The sequence below is a fragment of the Musca vetustissima genome, unplaced genomic scaffold, assembly GCF_032173495.1.
Source record: "Musca vetustissima isolate MV318-11 ecotype Yass unplaced genomic scaffold, APGP_CSIRO_Mvet_v1 utg566362, whole genome shotgun sequence".
In the NCBI taxonomy this organism is placed as follows: Eukaryota; Metazoa; Arthropoda; class Insecta; order Diptera; family Muscidae; genus Musca; species Musca vetustissima.
This window is the reverse complement of record NW_026877886.1, coordinates 1,035-18,874: the sequence shown is the minus strand read 5'-3', so window position 1 is coordinate 18,874 and position 17,840 is coordinate 1,035. Positions and strand designations below refer to the sequence as shown.

Genomic DNA, 17,840 nt, shown 5'->3' with positions numbered 1-17,840 from the left:
GGCCTACTTCGGTCAACTTACCAACCTGCTAGACGAATACACTCCTTGTCCCGATAATAATATAGAAACACAATGACAAAAAATTGTCCACTCCCTACAAACTGCAGCAAAAGCATTAATTGGGTACCGAAGACCACCATAAAGGAATCCATGGTGCGGTCAGGAGTGTCGGTAAACAGTAGCGACACGCAATGCGCGAGGGAATTATCGGATCAAAAGAAAGAACAAGAAAAAAGTGTGTGTGAGGTGATCGAGATGTACAGGAGTCAGAATGAAGTCTGGAAATTTTACCACATTCTCCTGTAAACAAGAAGAGGAAGAAGGAAACCTGGCGTATCTGTCACATCGCACAAATTGAGCAATTAATAGGCTGAAGAATAATTCTAAAGCAGGTGCCGATGAATTACCTGCCGAACTATTCAATACCGGTGGTCAGACGCTAATTAGGAGCATGCACCAAACTGATTTGGCTAAAGGAATGCTTTGGAACCTCAGCATTCTATGACGATATGTGCCAACTATAGAGAAATAGGCATCCTTCCCATTTCATATAAAGTGCTGTCCAGCGTGCTGTTTGAACGTCTGAAGCCAATAGTGAATTATATTGTTGGACCATAACAATGCGGCTTCAGACCTTGCAAATCCACTATAGACCAGATTTTCACACTGCGCCAAATACTGGAAGTGATCATCGAAAAGTACATCGACACATTCCACTTTTTCGTCGACTTCGAAGCCGCATTCGACTGCCCAATTCGCTGAGAGGTGTTTAAAGCTATGTCTGCGTTCGGCAGTCTTGCGAAATCAATACGGCTATGCAGGATAACTTTAACTGGCACAAGATCAACAGTTAAATATTGAAAGGACTTCTCGCAGCTCTTCTATACCGAACGTGGATTCAGACAAGGCAACAGTTTGTCGTGCGACCTTTTCCAGAAATGCCACTCTGTACACCAAACAGCATATATTACTCGCCTATGCGACATCGACATACTGGGTAGAAAATTTTAAGCGTAACAGCCACATATGAACGAATGTAGAAGGAGTCTGCCAAAATGGGAGAAGATCAAGCTGAAGGTATCAATGCGCACGACGTCCAGTAGACTTGGACCGACCGGGGAACTTGAAAACTACAGCTTCGATGTAGTGAACGATTTTGTATACCTCAGTGCCGCCATAAAAAAACTAATAACATCAGCTTTAAAATCCGGAGTAGAATATTGTTGGCTAACAAATGCTACTATGGTTTGAGTAAGCAATTCAAAAACAAGGCCATCTCTCGCCTGACCAAACTCACACTCTGCAAGACACTGATACTACCCGTGATATTATATGGATGTGCTCTTTAAGTGTTTGAGAGAAAAATTCTCCGGAAGATCTATGTCGACGATGAATATCGCCGTCGATTGAACCATGAGTTGTCCAATTTTTTCTCGGATATCGACATAGTCGGACGTATCGAGCCGCAGCGACTACATTGGCTATGTCACGCAGAATGAGAAGATCACGAAGTCGATGGAAAGATCAAGTGGAAGACAACATCTCGGATCATGGTCTTTCAAATTGGATAAGCTTCGCTGGAAATCTTTTTTAAGCTCGGCTTGTGGAACAAACGTTCTGTCACAAACAAACTAAGTATGTAAGGGTTATTTGACCTTATCTTACTGTAAATAAGGTTGGATCAAGATTTTCGATTAATTGCTGCTGATTCATTCATTCGGATTGGTAGTTTAATGATCTAGACAACGTTTAGTTGGAGAATTATTATAAAATATAAAGGAAGCATAAGTTACTGTTTTCCTTCGGAAGATCCAAAATCCTTGTTCCCATTCTTCAACACCATCTGGTGCTGTGTCGTATAGTCGTAAATTTTTCAAACAATATGTTGTGATTCTTGCTCGTTTATCCACTGCCTTCATATCCTCCTTTTACCCCTGCTCGACTTATAGTAAAATATCCAACACATCTGCTTAATAGTAAATATACGTTATCCTTCATATGTCCTTCAAGAAAACTATTCCTTCCGCCAAAAACAAAAACCCTATTACAGCCTTGGTTCATTGTGCTTTGGTGATGAAACTTCTTCTTCTTCTTCGGTTTTATTTCTTTCTTGATTCCTTTGTACTCCAAATGAAGTTTCAAAGTCATTTCACAACAACAACAACAACAGCAGCACCAAGGACAATAAGAGCAACAAACAAAATCTCAATAAGATCCTAACAACAACAGCCTGCAACTTTGGATTTCCTTCGAAGGAGAAATAATTTTTTTTTGTAAGAATTTGCAGTATTTCTGCGTTGCTTGTATAAAAATGCCTTTGGGTGTTAAAAGGAGAGACGCAAAAGAAAACAATGAAAAAACAGAAAAAGACGTCGGAAAACTAAAACGACCATTGGAAATTGCATTGCCAGGGGTATGGGGAATGGTATATAAGACAAGAAAAAAATCTAGGAACATTATGTAGTTTTCACAAGGAAATAATAACCCAAGTTATATGGACGAAATCGCAACCAGAAATTCTTACGTCGGGAAATATACATACACACCTACATATAGATGTATGTGAATCAAAAATGATAGGTATTTTGTGTTTCCTTTATTCCAAAACTTGTGAATAATTGATATATTTATTTCATTTGAAAGAAGTAACATTGCAGGTTTGGATGAGATGAAGTTCTACAATGTTAGCCTATTCGGTATGTTTACATTTGTTCCTGTTACTCCTCTTGAGGGCATTGAGCTTCCACAACGCATCGAGATCTGAATCAATTAGTTGCTGTTGTTTTTTGCATCATCCCGTATAGCATTATTTTGTCTTAGTTCTTGGGTTATTGTTTGTCGTCTAGTGCTTCTTGGTCGACCTCGATTTCGTGTTCATTGGGGATTCGATTCAAACGCAATTCTGCTCTTGATAGGAACATGTTTTCTTAAGGTGTGGCCAATTCATTTTCATTTCCTACCTTAAATCCGCATGTATATGGTTCGTTAGGTTCCACAGATGTATGTTACATATGGTCTGAACCTGAACATACTGCATATGATCCTGAGGAACTTTTTAATGAATGTTCGTCTGTCTTTTGTAATCACTCTAGCCTCTAAAAATGAGGTAGATCCCCAAAAGTTTGTATAGAGTTATCGGTCCACATTTAGGCATAGCGGTCATGAGCGCGCTTTTCAACCGAATTTGCTCAAATTTGGTACATAGTAAGGAAAACAGTAAATTCGGACAGGGCCGACTATATGATAACCTTCTCCTAACGAAATTGTATATGGGAGCTATATCTAAATTTGAACCGATTTCTACGAAACTCAGCACACATCATTCTAGACTTAATTTAGTACGCTATGGCATATTTCGGGCAAATCGATATACATTTAGGGACTTTGGTGCTCCACTTACCTTAAATCGGACGAAAATATATATGGGAGCTATATCTAAATCTTTACCCATTTTCACGAAGCTTCACGAACGTCATTGTAGGCCTTATTCAGTACGATTTGCCAAATTTCGTGCAAATCGAAGGATATTTAGGGACTTTGGTGCACCATTTATCGTAAATCGGACTAAGTTATATATGGGAGCTATATCTAAATTTAAATTGATAGCCCCATATAAAGGTGCCGCTGAATTGTCGGCATTTTGAAGGTTTCAACCGAAATGAAAGTTGATTCCTTGTGTGTCCTTATGTATTCTATAAATTCCTTGTGTGTACATAAGTATGTATACTATAATTTCAGTATAAATTCTTTATTATGAAGAACTGTCGCAATCGTCCGAATTATTCGGCGCAGTCGAATTTTTTATACCCTCCACGGATGACAATCAAAATATCTAAAATTAATGGGGTCTCCTAGGAAAAAACACCTTGAACATACTGAAAAACACGTGAGAAAAAAAGATTGATATTCTTCAAATATCTAATAGTGGAGGTACCGTTATATGAGGCTATAATAAATCGGAGATCAATACTAATATTTTTGGTAGTGAGATTTGACAGTCAATTTCGGTTCAGAAACTTGTCCAAAATTTTTAAAATAGCGACTTGGGTAAATTAGAAGCTAAAAAAATATTGCCAATTCAAATCCAGCCAATTCAGTTGGAAAACGCGTCCAAAATATAAAATATTGGGGGTACCGTTATATGGGGGCTACCGAGAAACTTGGATGAATTTTAATCGTTTTTGGTAAGAATATGTGTAGTTCAATGAGAACCCAAATTACCAAATAACAGCCGATTCTGTAGGAAAACATGCTCAAAATTCCCAAAAATACCGAATATTGGGAAGTATTTGGGGTACTCTGAAACTTGGGTAAATTTTAATAATTTTTGGTATGGTCTCAGAATAATTGCATTTCAGATGCATTTTTGATGTCCAAGATATGTAGATCAGCTGTATATGCTCATTGTGGTGGGATCTTCTATTAGATAGGAATCGAACAAATATTTATCAATCGCAGACCAATTTATTTGCATTTGGGGATCCCGATGTCCCGGGTCAAAAATTCCTCTCAACAACACTTCCAAGACGGAGGTATTGACATAACATCTGCTTCAGGGATTGACGGTCCATTGAGTGTTTCAATATTTTATGTTGGTGCATCGAATGACATAACTACGATCGAATGGGTTTCACGGCTTATACTCCACTTTTCACGGTTAAAACTTCGGGTTTTTATGTGCACTGGGATCATCTCACTCATCTTCCACTGTAGCTAAACTGTTAGGATTGGCGTTCCTATCGACAACTTTTCAGTTACGACTTCTTTGAAGACACTCTTGATTCTTTTGGGTGCATATGATGCTACATATTCTACGTTTATCTCGAAATCTACAAGTTATGCTTACTCTTTTGTTACCCCGTCGTCCACCAAAATTCCAAATTGGACCGAACATATTCTACTCTTCATACTTTTCTACTCTCCATGGGTTATAAAATTCCTTAAAAAATTAAAACATGTTACTATTTTCCGCAAATATGTTTTTCATCCTCCCGGAATACCAAATTATAGTCTCTTCCCCCAAATGTTGAGAAAATCTGCAGAATACCAAACTCACCACATGTTCACCTATAACAACACCTACATCTAGAGTCCACATTTATTCGATTATTTATTTAGTTTTTTTTCCAGTGCGTTAACGTTCAATGACTTTTGCTGTTGCTGTACCATAAAACGTTAATTCTTTGACCCACAGAATCGCCAAATTCTAGTGATTTTTGCCTACACCAATAATCAACTGAATGAAAAACCGACCTACGGCCAAAGAGCGGTCATAACAGCTACATGAAAACCAACTGCGAAACTCAATTAATCAACCCATCGGGGGTTATAAATTTTGATTGCGTTGAAAACAACATTTAAAGCGTTGATGAATAGAATAAACAACAACAACACAACATACAACGAAATTGCGAATCCAAATGTCTAAACCTATGAACGGCGTAAATTAGGTCAGACAAGAAATCTGTATTCTATGGAAGAAAAAAAAGAGAACAGAATAGCTGTTAATTCGGTCATTTACTTTTGAACGGGGTGAGTAAAAATGCTTAAAATTTTTACTGATATTTATTTGAAATGTTCCTTATTGCAACTGTTGGAAAGTAACATTACCCTAAAGGGCAATACAATGACGTAGTAATGGCGGGTTGCTCGGGGAATCGATACAATCGCATTTGGTAGGGAAGCTATGTACTCAGTAATAATCCAAAATGTTAAAATAAGACAATTATTTTGAAAAATGTGTCCCAGATCAACAACATTCCGAAATAGCTGTTATTGATATATGGGGAATACGCAAAAATGCTATAGGACAAAAAAAAAACAAACCAGTAAGGAAAGTAGTAAAGTCGGACTGGGCCGACTATATGATACCCTTCACCACTTTGGGTATATTTTACATATGTATCCTAACAGACCCGTTTTGTTATAAATCTATATCTGAACCGATTTCAGGGAAACTTGCCAGAGACTAATTTATATAACATCAGTATGTTGTGTCAATCGGCCTAGCTATGGATCTTTTCACGAAGCTTTGCAACATCATTCTAGAGTTAATTCAGTACCCTATACCAAAATTCGTGCAAATCGAAAGATGTATAAAGTCTTTGGCGCACCAATTACATTAAATCGGATGAAAATACATATGGGAGCTATATCTAAATCTGAACCGATTTTCACGAAACTTAACACACATCATTCTCGATCTTATTTATAACTCAGTGCCAAATTTCGTGTACATCAAAAGATGTCCAGGGACTTTAGTGGACTATTTACCCAAAATCGGGCGAAGCTATATATGGGAGCTATATCTAAATCTGAACCGATTTTTACAAAACTTTGCACACATTATTTTATACTTAATTTAGTTTGCTGTGCCAAATTTCGTGCAAATCGAAAGATATATAGGAACTTCGTACACAATTAACCTTAAATTGGACGAAGATATATATGGGAGCTATATCTAAATCTGAACCGATTTACACGAAACTTGGCAAACATCATTCTAGACCTTATTCATTACGCTGTGCCAAATTTCGTGCAAGTCAAAAGATTTCCAAGGACTTTGGTGGGATATTTACATTACATCGAACGGAAATATATATGTGAGCTATATCTAAATCTGGGCCGATTTTCAGGAAACTTAACACACATCATTATAGAACTAATTTAGTACGCTGTGCCAAATTTCGTATAAATTTAATGATATATAGGGACTTTGGTACACCATTTACATTAAATCGGACGAAAATATATATGGGAACTATATCTAAATCTGGACCGATTTTTCTCAATTTCAATAGGGTTCGTCAATGGGGTTCGTGACCTATGCCAAATTTCAGCTAATTCGGATCATAAATGCGACCTGTACTTTGTTTACAATTTAACAGGGACAGACGGACATGCATAAATCGACTCAGAACGTGATTCTATTCATATTCTCAAAAGGAGTCTGTTACAAACACATGCACAAAGACATAATACCCTGTACCACAGTGTGGTGTTTATACTCTTCACCACACTGTGGTACATGTTTATGTTTATACCAAGGTACAGGGTATTATGTCTTTGTGCTCAAATCAGTACGCTATGCCAAATTTCGTGGAAATCGTAAGATATATATGGATTTTAGTGCACCATTACATTAAATCGGACGAAAATATATATTCCCAATTTCATCCAATTCGGATTATAAATGCGACCTGCACTTTGTTTACAATTTAACATCAACAGGCGGATGGACGGACAGACGTACATGCATAAATCGACTCAGAACGTGATTCTATGCATATTCTCAAAAGGAACCACGGTTCTATCTCGTTTCCTTTTACCTGTCACAAACATATGCACAAATCGGTACAGATTTAGCTCCCATATATATTTTCGTCCGATTTTATGTAAATGGTGCACCAACGTGATTATCGGCCCATGGGTGGGTCCATTCAATCGAGCAATTTATATTAACATAAGCCCCATAGATGGGTCCCAACGTATTTAAAAGACCGTTTAAAGTAATCGCCGTCTCCTTTAATTAATTAATTGATTTAATAAGCCCATATCCTTAATTATTTTTTTCCCAATTCCAATGAAATAAAACCCATAACAATATATTCAGTCAATATATTCCAAAAAAATAAACCATGCAATAAGTTTCACTATGATTATAGCTATTTGTTGATTTTTTGGCTCATAACCATAATATGTGTAAGTCTTGCCATTTGGAGGCCAAGTCCATTCTGGCACTCTGGCAACAAATGAATATTTGCCATCGTCCATATCTAGCCTAACTTTGGCGTGTTTTAATGCACTTTTGTCGCGTCTTTATTATGGAAATTGGAAAGGAAGAGCCAATGATTACAACATCAAAGCTGCCAACAATAGATAGATACCAAATGGCAAAAAAAAGAGTACTTGAAAATTGAGGCGAGGTTTAATTAGCTAAGCAACAACATGCCATTTCAATGAGACAAAAAAGAAAACACAAAAAAAAGAAAAATTGAACGAACAAATTAGCAGAATGTGTTAGAATGACAAAGGGTCAATTATATTGGTATTGCAGAAAATTTAAAAAGTTGACAATTATATTCAAAATAAAATGTTAGATATATTGTAATTTTTATACGGAGTAATTTAAAGCCTCTTGTCCGACAACCTCACATAGTAGGTTCTTCGTGATGTAATGATATCCGAAGCACTTACCTAATATCGGGCAGTAATAAATATGGTAGCTGTATCCAAAATTAAAACGATTTTCACCAATTTCAGTAGGGTTTGTCTTTGGGCCAGATAAATGGTATGTGCCAAATTTCATCTCATTCGGATAATAAGTGCGACATGCACTTTCTTTATAATAATGATATCTGAATTCAATGGTAGGAATTAAATATTGTTGCTACAAATAGTTCGATGGGAGATTGTGCTGAAAAATATTATATACAAAATTAAATTATTTTCAGCATCATGCTCTGCATCACTGTAAAAATGCTTCTGATAATGCAAGCGAATTGATCTTATTTTTTATCGTGCTCTGAGTATCACTCTAAAAATCTTTCAAATAGTGCAATCAATCTCATTTTATTTTTGAGAGTATAAAAACGATTTTCAGTCGAATTGACTGAAATTAGGGTTTTTAGGTATATATAGGTAATTAGGTATATATAGGTATGTGTATATAGGTCCACGTTTTTGTGTAGTCTCCATATAACGTTACCCCCCATTTTTCTGTATTTTGGACACGTTTTCCAACCGGCTGTAATTTGGAATTTTTTGTTCCCATAGTATAGCACATCTCCGTACCAAAAACCAGTAAGGAAAGTTCAAAAGTCAGACGGGCGGACTATATGATACCCTTCACCACTTGGTGTACATTCAAGAGATGCTCATATGTACAATTTCCTTTAGAAAGAATAGATATAGCATCTTTGGAGGACCATTGAAATTGAACCCGCTGCTAAATTTCGTGGATATAGAACAAAAAACGGACGAAAATACCTAAGCAATACCTAAATCTGAACCGATTGCAACAAAACTTCGTATAATTCAATCTGGACCTAATTCAGTAAGCTGTGCAAAATGTTGTCTTAGTCAGAAAAATATTGGCAGTATGGTGATCCACTTACTTGAAATCGGAGAAATTTCATATATATAAAAGGCAAGTGACCATATAAATGATAAGCGTGGAGAAAATGAAAATATGCCGTACTGCCGGGCCGGGCTTTTTATACCATACTCAAAAATACCTAAAAACATTTGGGGCTTTTAATATGTTGAAACGCATCAGTAATACCAAAGTCTCAAAAAAAAAAAATAATAATAAATAAAGTAATAAAGTAATAATAATAAATGGGGGCACCCACTATGGGCCGGAGTTCTCATATTTTTTACCATAACTAGAGCAGATTTATGAAATAAATATAACATATAAGGTTTTCGAAAATATATATCGAAGCTATATCTATTCAATCCAGTACGCTGTGCCAAATTTCGTGCAAATCGAAAGATATATATATATATATAGACATTGGTGCACCATTTATATAAAATCAGACGAAAACATATATATGTGAGCTATATCTAAATCTGAACCAATTTTCACGAAACTTAGTACACATAATTATAAACTCAATTCAGTACGTTGTGCCAAATTTCGTGCAAATCGAACGAATAATATGTGGGGCATATATCGAAATCTGAACCGATTTTTTCGAAACTAAGCACACATCATTCACCATTTACATAAAATCGGATAGAAATATATGGGAGCTATATCTAAATCTGAACGAACATTTACGAAACTTAGCGCACATAATTATAGACTTAATTCAATACGATGTACCAAATTTCGTGCAAATCAAAAGATATATAGGGACTTTGGTCCACCATTTATATTAAATCTGAACCGATTTTCACGAAGCTTAGCACACATAATTATAGACTCAATTCAGTGCGATATGCCAAATTTCGTGCAAATCAAAAGATATATAGGGACTTTGGTGCATTATTTACATTAAATCGGACGAAAGTATATATGGGAACTATATTTATCTGTACGTTGTTTACAATTTAACATGCACAGACGGACATGCATAAATGGATGCAGAAAGTGATTCTATGTATATTCTCAAAAGGAACCATGTGTCTATATGTGTCTCCTTTTGCCTGTTATAAACATATACACAAAGATATAATACCCTGTCCGACAGTGTGGTGACGGGTATAATTTAATTTGAAATATAACCAATTCGGTCCGAAATACGGGAACAAACCAATACTCATATTAAAAGCTCGAAGTTATGATCCAAGGATTTTGTAGCACTTATTTTTGGAGGATGAAATGTTAATTATAGCTTTACTGCAAAGACTTCATAATCGAATTTTTTGCTGGTGTTTGCCTTCTAAAATAAGGTGCAGTGAAAAGTGATAATTCTGGTGGGGACAGCATTAGTGACAAAATTAAAGAAGACATTATTTATCAAGAAGATATATCTAAACCTTAAACGTCTTCAATTCAATACGCTTTACAATATTTCATGTAAAGTGAACAGACATTGGCTCCTCCATTTGCATAAAATCGTACAAAAATATATATGGGAGCAATATCTATTTCTAAACGATATTTTAACAAATAAAATATCGCACAAATAGAACATAAAATGGGACTACGGTGTATATGTGAGCTATATTAAAATCTGAACCGATTTTAAACTAAATTCCATACTCGATGCTAAATTTCGTGGATATAGAACCAACATAGACTCCACGGTGCGCCATTTACATAAAGTCGAACGAAAATATATGTATATGGGAGCTATATCTAAACCTGAACATATTTCAAAAAAACTTCACGGATGTCAACCTGCAGTAATTTCAGGACGATGTGCAAACTTTTGTCTCAATCGGACAAACATTGACAGCATGGTGCACCATTCACATAAAATCGGAGGAACCTATATATAGGAGCTATATCTAAATCTGAACCGTTTCCAACAAAATTTCGTCTACATCAATCTGGATCTAAATCAGTAATCTGTGCAAAATTTTGTTTCAATCGGACCAATATTTGCATATTGGTGCACCATTTACATAAAACCGGACGAAACTATATATGAGAGCTATATCTAAATCTGAACCGATTTTCTCCAATTTCAATAGGGTTCGTCCTTGGGCCAAATAAGTCACGTGTGCCAAATTTCATCCGACTCAGAAAGTAATTCTATTCATATTCTCAAAAGGAAACTCGTCTCCTTTTGCCTGTTACAAACATATGCACAAAGACATAATACCCTGTACCACAGTGTGAAGGGTATAATAATTATTATTGACCCAAGTTCCAGGTTAGCCCCCATTAAAACTGAACCTCCGTTTCAAAGTAGCCTTCAGTTTCAAAGTAGCCTTCATATAACGGTACCCCCAATATTCGGTATTTTGGACAGGTAATATGGACACATCCAAAAATATCAATATTGATCTCCAATTGATTACAGTCAAATACATTTTGAAAATTTCAACCATCTTGTTTTGTGTATCCCCATATAACGACACTAACAAAAAATTCGGTATTTTAACATAACGGTATCTCCCAATTGTTGGTGTTTTATTAATCCTTTCAGTGTTTTTGTCGAATATATTCGACATTTAAAATTACTCTCTTTCTTTGCAATTTTTCGGTTGTCCTATGTACCGTTACAATTGATGTCTTTGTTTTTGCTGAAAGACAGACAAAACTGTCCGAAGGTTAAAAAAAGAATTGCTTTTTTTCTAAACACTGTGCCTTCATACGATTTTAAGTACAAAATTTTAGATTTTTATTCCGACAAAATTTTTTTTTGACACTGAAAGGGTTAAGCATGGACACAATTTGCTACCGAATGAAATAAATCTTCCTGCATGAATTATAAATATTCGCCCGCTTTTTACGATGCCCCCTTTTAAATTAATCCTTAAATATTTGTATCTACAGGAATATTCAATAGTATATTTCTTGTAAATCGAACACTGAACACCCTACGAACGTGACAATAAAAAGAAAAACCAAAGTAGAAAAAATACAGATTTCTTGGAAATGACCAATGTCTTTGAAAAAAAAAGACAAAACGAAAAGAAGCAACAGTTTCAAATTGAAATTCCTTTGAAAGTAAAGGAAAAACTTTCCACAAAATAAAATGTCAAACAAACTGTGAAACAAACACGACGAGGAAATGGAGAAAACAGCACAAATAACTCCATTGTGGCCTGTCTAATGGTCATTTACCAAGGCTGGCCTGGCCGGTTCGGCTTGCTGGCGGCAGCACTCATTGCAATTTTCAAAACAGTTACAAATCAATGGACAAACTATATCGTATTTTGAAATTTTAGCAACAGCATTTAATTTCCCTTTAAATTAAAACCACAAATTCACACACACAGAACTCAGACAAAGTAAGAGCTCTGCCGCACACAATGGATCTTTAGACATCTTATCCATTATATGGGAAATTTTGCTTGACTTTTGATGTGTTCAGAAAAATGTTAGCCTCTAATTTAACGCAAGACTGAATGATTTTTTTGTTTTTCTTTTGCTTGTCCTCTGCCAAAATTCAATGAGGCCGAAATGCAAAGGCGGTGATCGGCGGCAGGCAGGCAGGGCAGTGCATAACAAGGACAATAAGCAAGCGTTGCGATAACTGCAAATCCTTTTGGCATCTTTGAATTTGGCATATATACACTGGCTCGGATATTCTTGTTTTCATTTCGTAGCATCATCATCATGAACGTCGTCATCAAATTTGCCGCACCGCATCATTTAGTTATTCTAAAGAGACCCTTGCCGGCAGAGACAAAGGACGAACGGCTAGACACATGCCAAGAAACAATGAACCGAAAGAAAGTCACAAACATTTCACATTAAGTTGATGTTAAACGAATTGTGGGGGATATTTCTCAGTTTGGCATTTTGTGAGTGTGCGTGTATGTGTGCTTGTTGCTTTTGTTGTTCGCCTGCTGAGTGCTAGAGCTTCTCAAAATTATAGCACACATTTTGTGCTATGCTAAGCAAATCTTAAAATCCTTTTATTCTGTCAAGTACAATTGCATTTCGCATCAAGAATACATAGTTTTGGTTTTAAGGTACCTTCCTATTTTGTGGTATTGTTCAGTGAAGTATTTTTTTGGTTTCAAAATATTTTCCATTTGAATACTGCCTAATTTCAAAATTTTAACGATTTTATTCTGTAGAAGTTTGTAGGGAACCTATAAAGTTTTTCTAACAATGCAATGGCTACAAATTGAATAGCTTCTCCGAACATTGATCTATATTTTAATGTAAGGATTTAAGGTAAATGGTGCACCAAAGTACCTAAACATCTTTCGATTTGCACGAAATTTGGCACAGCGTACTGAATTAAGCCTAGAATGATGTGTGCTAAGTTTCATGAAAATCGGTTCAGATTTATATATAGCTCGCATATATATTTTCATCCGATTTAAGGTAAAGTGTGCACCAATGTCCGTAAATATCTTTCGATTTGCACGAAATTTGGTATAGCGTACTGAACATAGTCTAGAATGATGTGTGTTAAGTTTCGTGAAAATCGGTTCCGATTTAGATATAGCTCCCATATATTTTCGTCCGATTTAAGGAATATGGTGTACCAAAGTCCCTATTTATCTTTCGATTTCCACGAAATTTGGTACAGCGAACTGAATAAAGTCTACAATGATGTGTATGAAGTTTCGTGAAAATCGGTTAAGATTTAGATATAGCCCCAATATATATTTCGTCCGATTTTAGGTAAATGGTGCACCAGAGTCTCTATATATCTTTCGTAATGAACTTAGTACAACCTATAAGTTACATATAAATGCTGCACCGAATTACCCAGGTGGGTCCGATTGGCACAAAATTTTGCTCAAACTTATAGAAGTTGTTATGAGATAACGTGTGGCAAGTTTTGTTGAAATTAGTTCAGATTTAGATATAGTTACTGTATATAGAGTCGTCAGATTTTAAGTAAAATGTGCACCAAAGACCCAATGTTATATGGTTTATAAAACCTAGCATGTGGAAAGTTTTATTGAAATCGGTTCAAATTTGGATAGAGCTACGATGTTTTCTCCCGATTTTAACTAAATAATGCACCAAGAACTCAAAATGTGGCCCATACTCTGTGACAAGATTTCGATATAGCTTTTATAAATATTTTCGTCCGATTTGAAGTAAATGGTGCACCAAACTCCTCATTTTTATCAGATATGTATCCAAATAATCAAAGGGTATCCGACTGATATATGCTTTAAATTGATTTACGTAATTTTGTCCCATTGTCACAAGCAACTCTATATCTGACCCAAATGAAAAATTTACTGATCCTTCAATTTCATTTTACTCATCCTTAAAGAATGCGACGTCTGTTAAAATTCATCTGTTGAATATACCCAAAGTGGTGAAGGCAATCATATAGTCGGCTCCGTCCGACTTTACTACTTTCCTTACTGGCTTTAAAAATGTACTTAGTATGACACGCATCGATGTAGGACCATGAAAAATCACATTGGAATAAACACGTGAACATTTTCGTGCGATTATATTCGCAGCTATCGATGCATAGACGGTCAGAATCCTTTTTTCCTGTTCAACTTAATTTATTTTATATATTTTTCATTTTAATGGTTCATTCCCTTTTTTATAGCCAATTCGGTTGAAAAACGTGTTCAAAATCCATAGAATACCAAATACTGGGGGTACCGTTACATCGGGGATAACCTGAATCTGGGGTCAGTCTTAATAAGTTTTGGTAAGGACATGTGATACATATTGAGAACCCAAAATACCAAATTACAGTCAAACATGTCCATGGTTGAAAATCATGTCCAAAATACCAAAAATATCGAATATATGTACCATTATATGGTGGCTGCACCAAAACGTTGACCGATATATCCCATTTGCAATACCAAAATTTCAGAGCTATATCTTAAGTATTGCGAACTCTATAGAGATTTCCGGTGATTATTTCGAGGTGTTTCAAACGGAATGACAAAATTAATATACGCTCCATCTCATGGTGGACGCTGTAATAAGAAAAATCTTCACCGACTGGATTTATCCTAGTTCAATTGAAAAACAAAATTAAATTTTTGAACCCGAGAATGTGGGGTGTCGCCTAAAAAATATTTACATAATTTTGTCCTATTTTAAAAAACGGCTCAAAATCTGTCCGAATGAAATGAAATTTAGCATAGGTTGCTGAAGGACATGTTTTTGGATTGATATAACTCGTTTCATACATAGATATAGATTCAATTTTATGTCAGTTCGGCCACAACGCCAACAATGATCCTAATTTCAAATTTTAAGATTCCAGCTCTAGCGGTTCATTCAGAACTCAAATTATACAAAATTTAGTACAATTTAGTACCCATAAGTATGCATTTACAAAATTACATTCATTCTCCATTCCTAACTCCAACAGTAAACTTATTTCATAATTTCTAGATTAAAATTGTAGCAAATTTAGTACACATTAGTATGAATTTCCAAAACTTTCTACAAATCTCAATTCTACACCCCAACAGTGATCCTAATGTCAAATTTCAAGATTCCAGCTCCATCGGTTCAACAATATCCACATTTGGTACCATTTAGCACAAATTCATACATCGGTTGACCCAAAATTTAAATTGCACCAAATATTGTTCACATTAGTAGGAATTTGCGGTGATCCTAAATCCTTATGTCTAGATTCCATTTGTATCGGTTCACCTAATTCCAAATTTGGCACAATATAGTACACATTAGTACGAATTTTCAAAATTACATACCCCAACAAATTTTAGGATCCCAGTTCTATTGTTTTACCCAAATCCAAATTGTACTAAATTATAGTACGATTTAGTACCTTTCGTACACACAAGTAAAAAATTTTCTTAACTACGTACATATTTCAATCCTACACTTCGGCGGTAATGTTAATTTCAAATTTCAGCTTTCTAGCTCCATTTATACCTCAAATTAAAAATTGTGCTAAATATAGCACTATATAGTACTTTTCATATAAACTCTTTCAAAACCACCTCCTTATATCGACCCTACTTTTCAGGCTGAATTCGCATTCCAAATATATAGCTCTATATTAGCTCTATCCATTCACATGCTATGAAATTGTACAAAATTTAGTATATTTTAGTACTTTTCGGATACTTATAGTTCGAATGTCACAAAAAATCCATTTGCTACATCTATTCTACACTCCATCAGTGAACCTCATTTCAGATTTACCGGTTTGCCAAATACAAATTGTACTACATTTAGTACATTTTAGCACTTTCCGCGCCATTTCTATATGTTCATAACAGAGATGGAAGTTTCCAAAACACTTAGCTTTTTTCTGTTTATATCGCGTTTTTTTTTGTGCAAAGCTAAGAACTTTCCGAACTGTCCTCGTATAAATATACGATGTCTCATTTTTATTAGAGTTCTTATTGTAAATCAAAATCGAGCATTGTGCATTATTCTCATATTACCCACCTGCCCACCTACAGCAACAAAATTCGTTGAACTCAAATATCTCTCTGGTGGATTCAGCCACCAGTCAGTCAATAGGTTTACGGCGAATGACTCACAAAAGACGTGACAATACGTTGATTTCTGTGTTGTTGCTGTTATTTTTGACTGTTACGCATAACATTGAGAGATGATTAGCTGTATCGCTTTATCAAAAGAGGTGAGAACTTTTAAGTAAACAATAAAAATGAACTCTTTTTTTGTGGTTGGCGATCGTTTAGAAAACTGTCAATTAGCAGCGGAACGAATAACAGCTGCGGTGTCCGAGTGGTTAAGGAGATGGACTTGAAATCCATTGGGTTCTACCCGCACAGGTTCGAATCCTGTCCGCAGCGAGATTTGCTTTTTTGTTTTGTTTCAGGTTTTTTTTAAATAATAATATTTTTGAAGAGAATAAAATAAAAAAGAAAAAATCTAGAAACTTAAGCCAATATTAATAGGTTTTAGTACGGAGGATGGGAATACATTTGGATTAAAAAATGCCAAATATTGGGGGTACCTTTATATGGGGCAACCCTAAAACTTGATGGAACACTATACAATAGCAACTCAAAGTACAAAATTACAGTCAATTCGGTTGAAAACAAATTTTTGAAAATACCGAAAATAGTGCGGAACTTAAATATGTGCAGAACTTGGCCTAAATTGTTAATTTTCTGCAGACCACAAAATATCGAATAAAAAAAGAGGTACCACTTGAAGGGGGCCACCAAGAAACCTGAACCAATATTGATAATTGCCGGTAGATAGATTTTCTTTTTTTCTGTGCATATGTTTGTAACAGGGTAAAGGAAATGAGATAGAAACAGTTCCTTTTGAGAAAATGCACAGAATCACTTTCTATGTTGATTTATGCATGTCAGTCTGTCTGTCACTCCGCCCACGTATTCTTGTGAACGAAGTACAGATCGCATTTATTATTCGACGTGAATGAAATTTGGCACAAGTAACTCATTTGGCCCAAGGACGAACCCTATTGAAATTTCAAGAAAATCGTTTCAGATTTTGATATAGCTCCTATATATATTTTCGTCCGATTGTATCTAAATGATGCATCAAACGTCCAGTTTGTTGTTCTATTGAGACACAATTTTGCACAGCGTGCTGCCTTAACCCTACGGTCAATAACCGGGTACATTTGTACCTTTTTTTGAATAAAAATGCTGTAAAATTTTTAATAATGGAGATATTTGGATCAAATTTTGAGGAATGATTCTTGAGGCATTTTCACACATAATCGAAGAAAAAAAATATAAAAATTTTCCATATATATAATTTTTAAAATTTTTTAAAGTTATTACCT

At 35.3% G+C, this 17,840-nt stretch overlaps 1 non-coding gene across 1 annotated transcript; it reads left to right on the top strand.

Annotated features, from left to right (window-relative positions):
• The first annotated feature begins 16,790 nt into the window (after window positions 1–16,790).
• Window positions 16,791–16,872, top strand: Trnas-uga (transfer RNA serine (anticodon UGA)). The gene has a single exon. It is a non-coding gene; the product is annotated as a tRNA-Ser (tRNA).
• The last annotated feature ends 968 nt before the right edge of the window (window positions 16,873–17,840 follow it).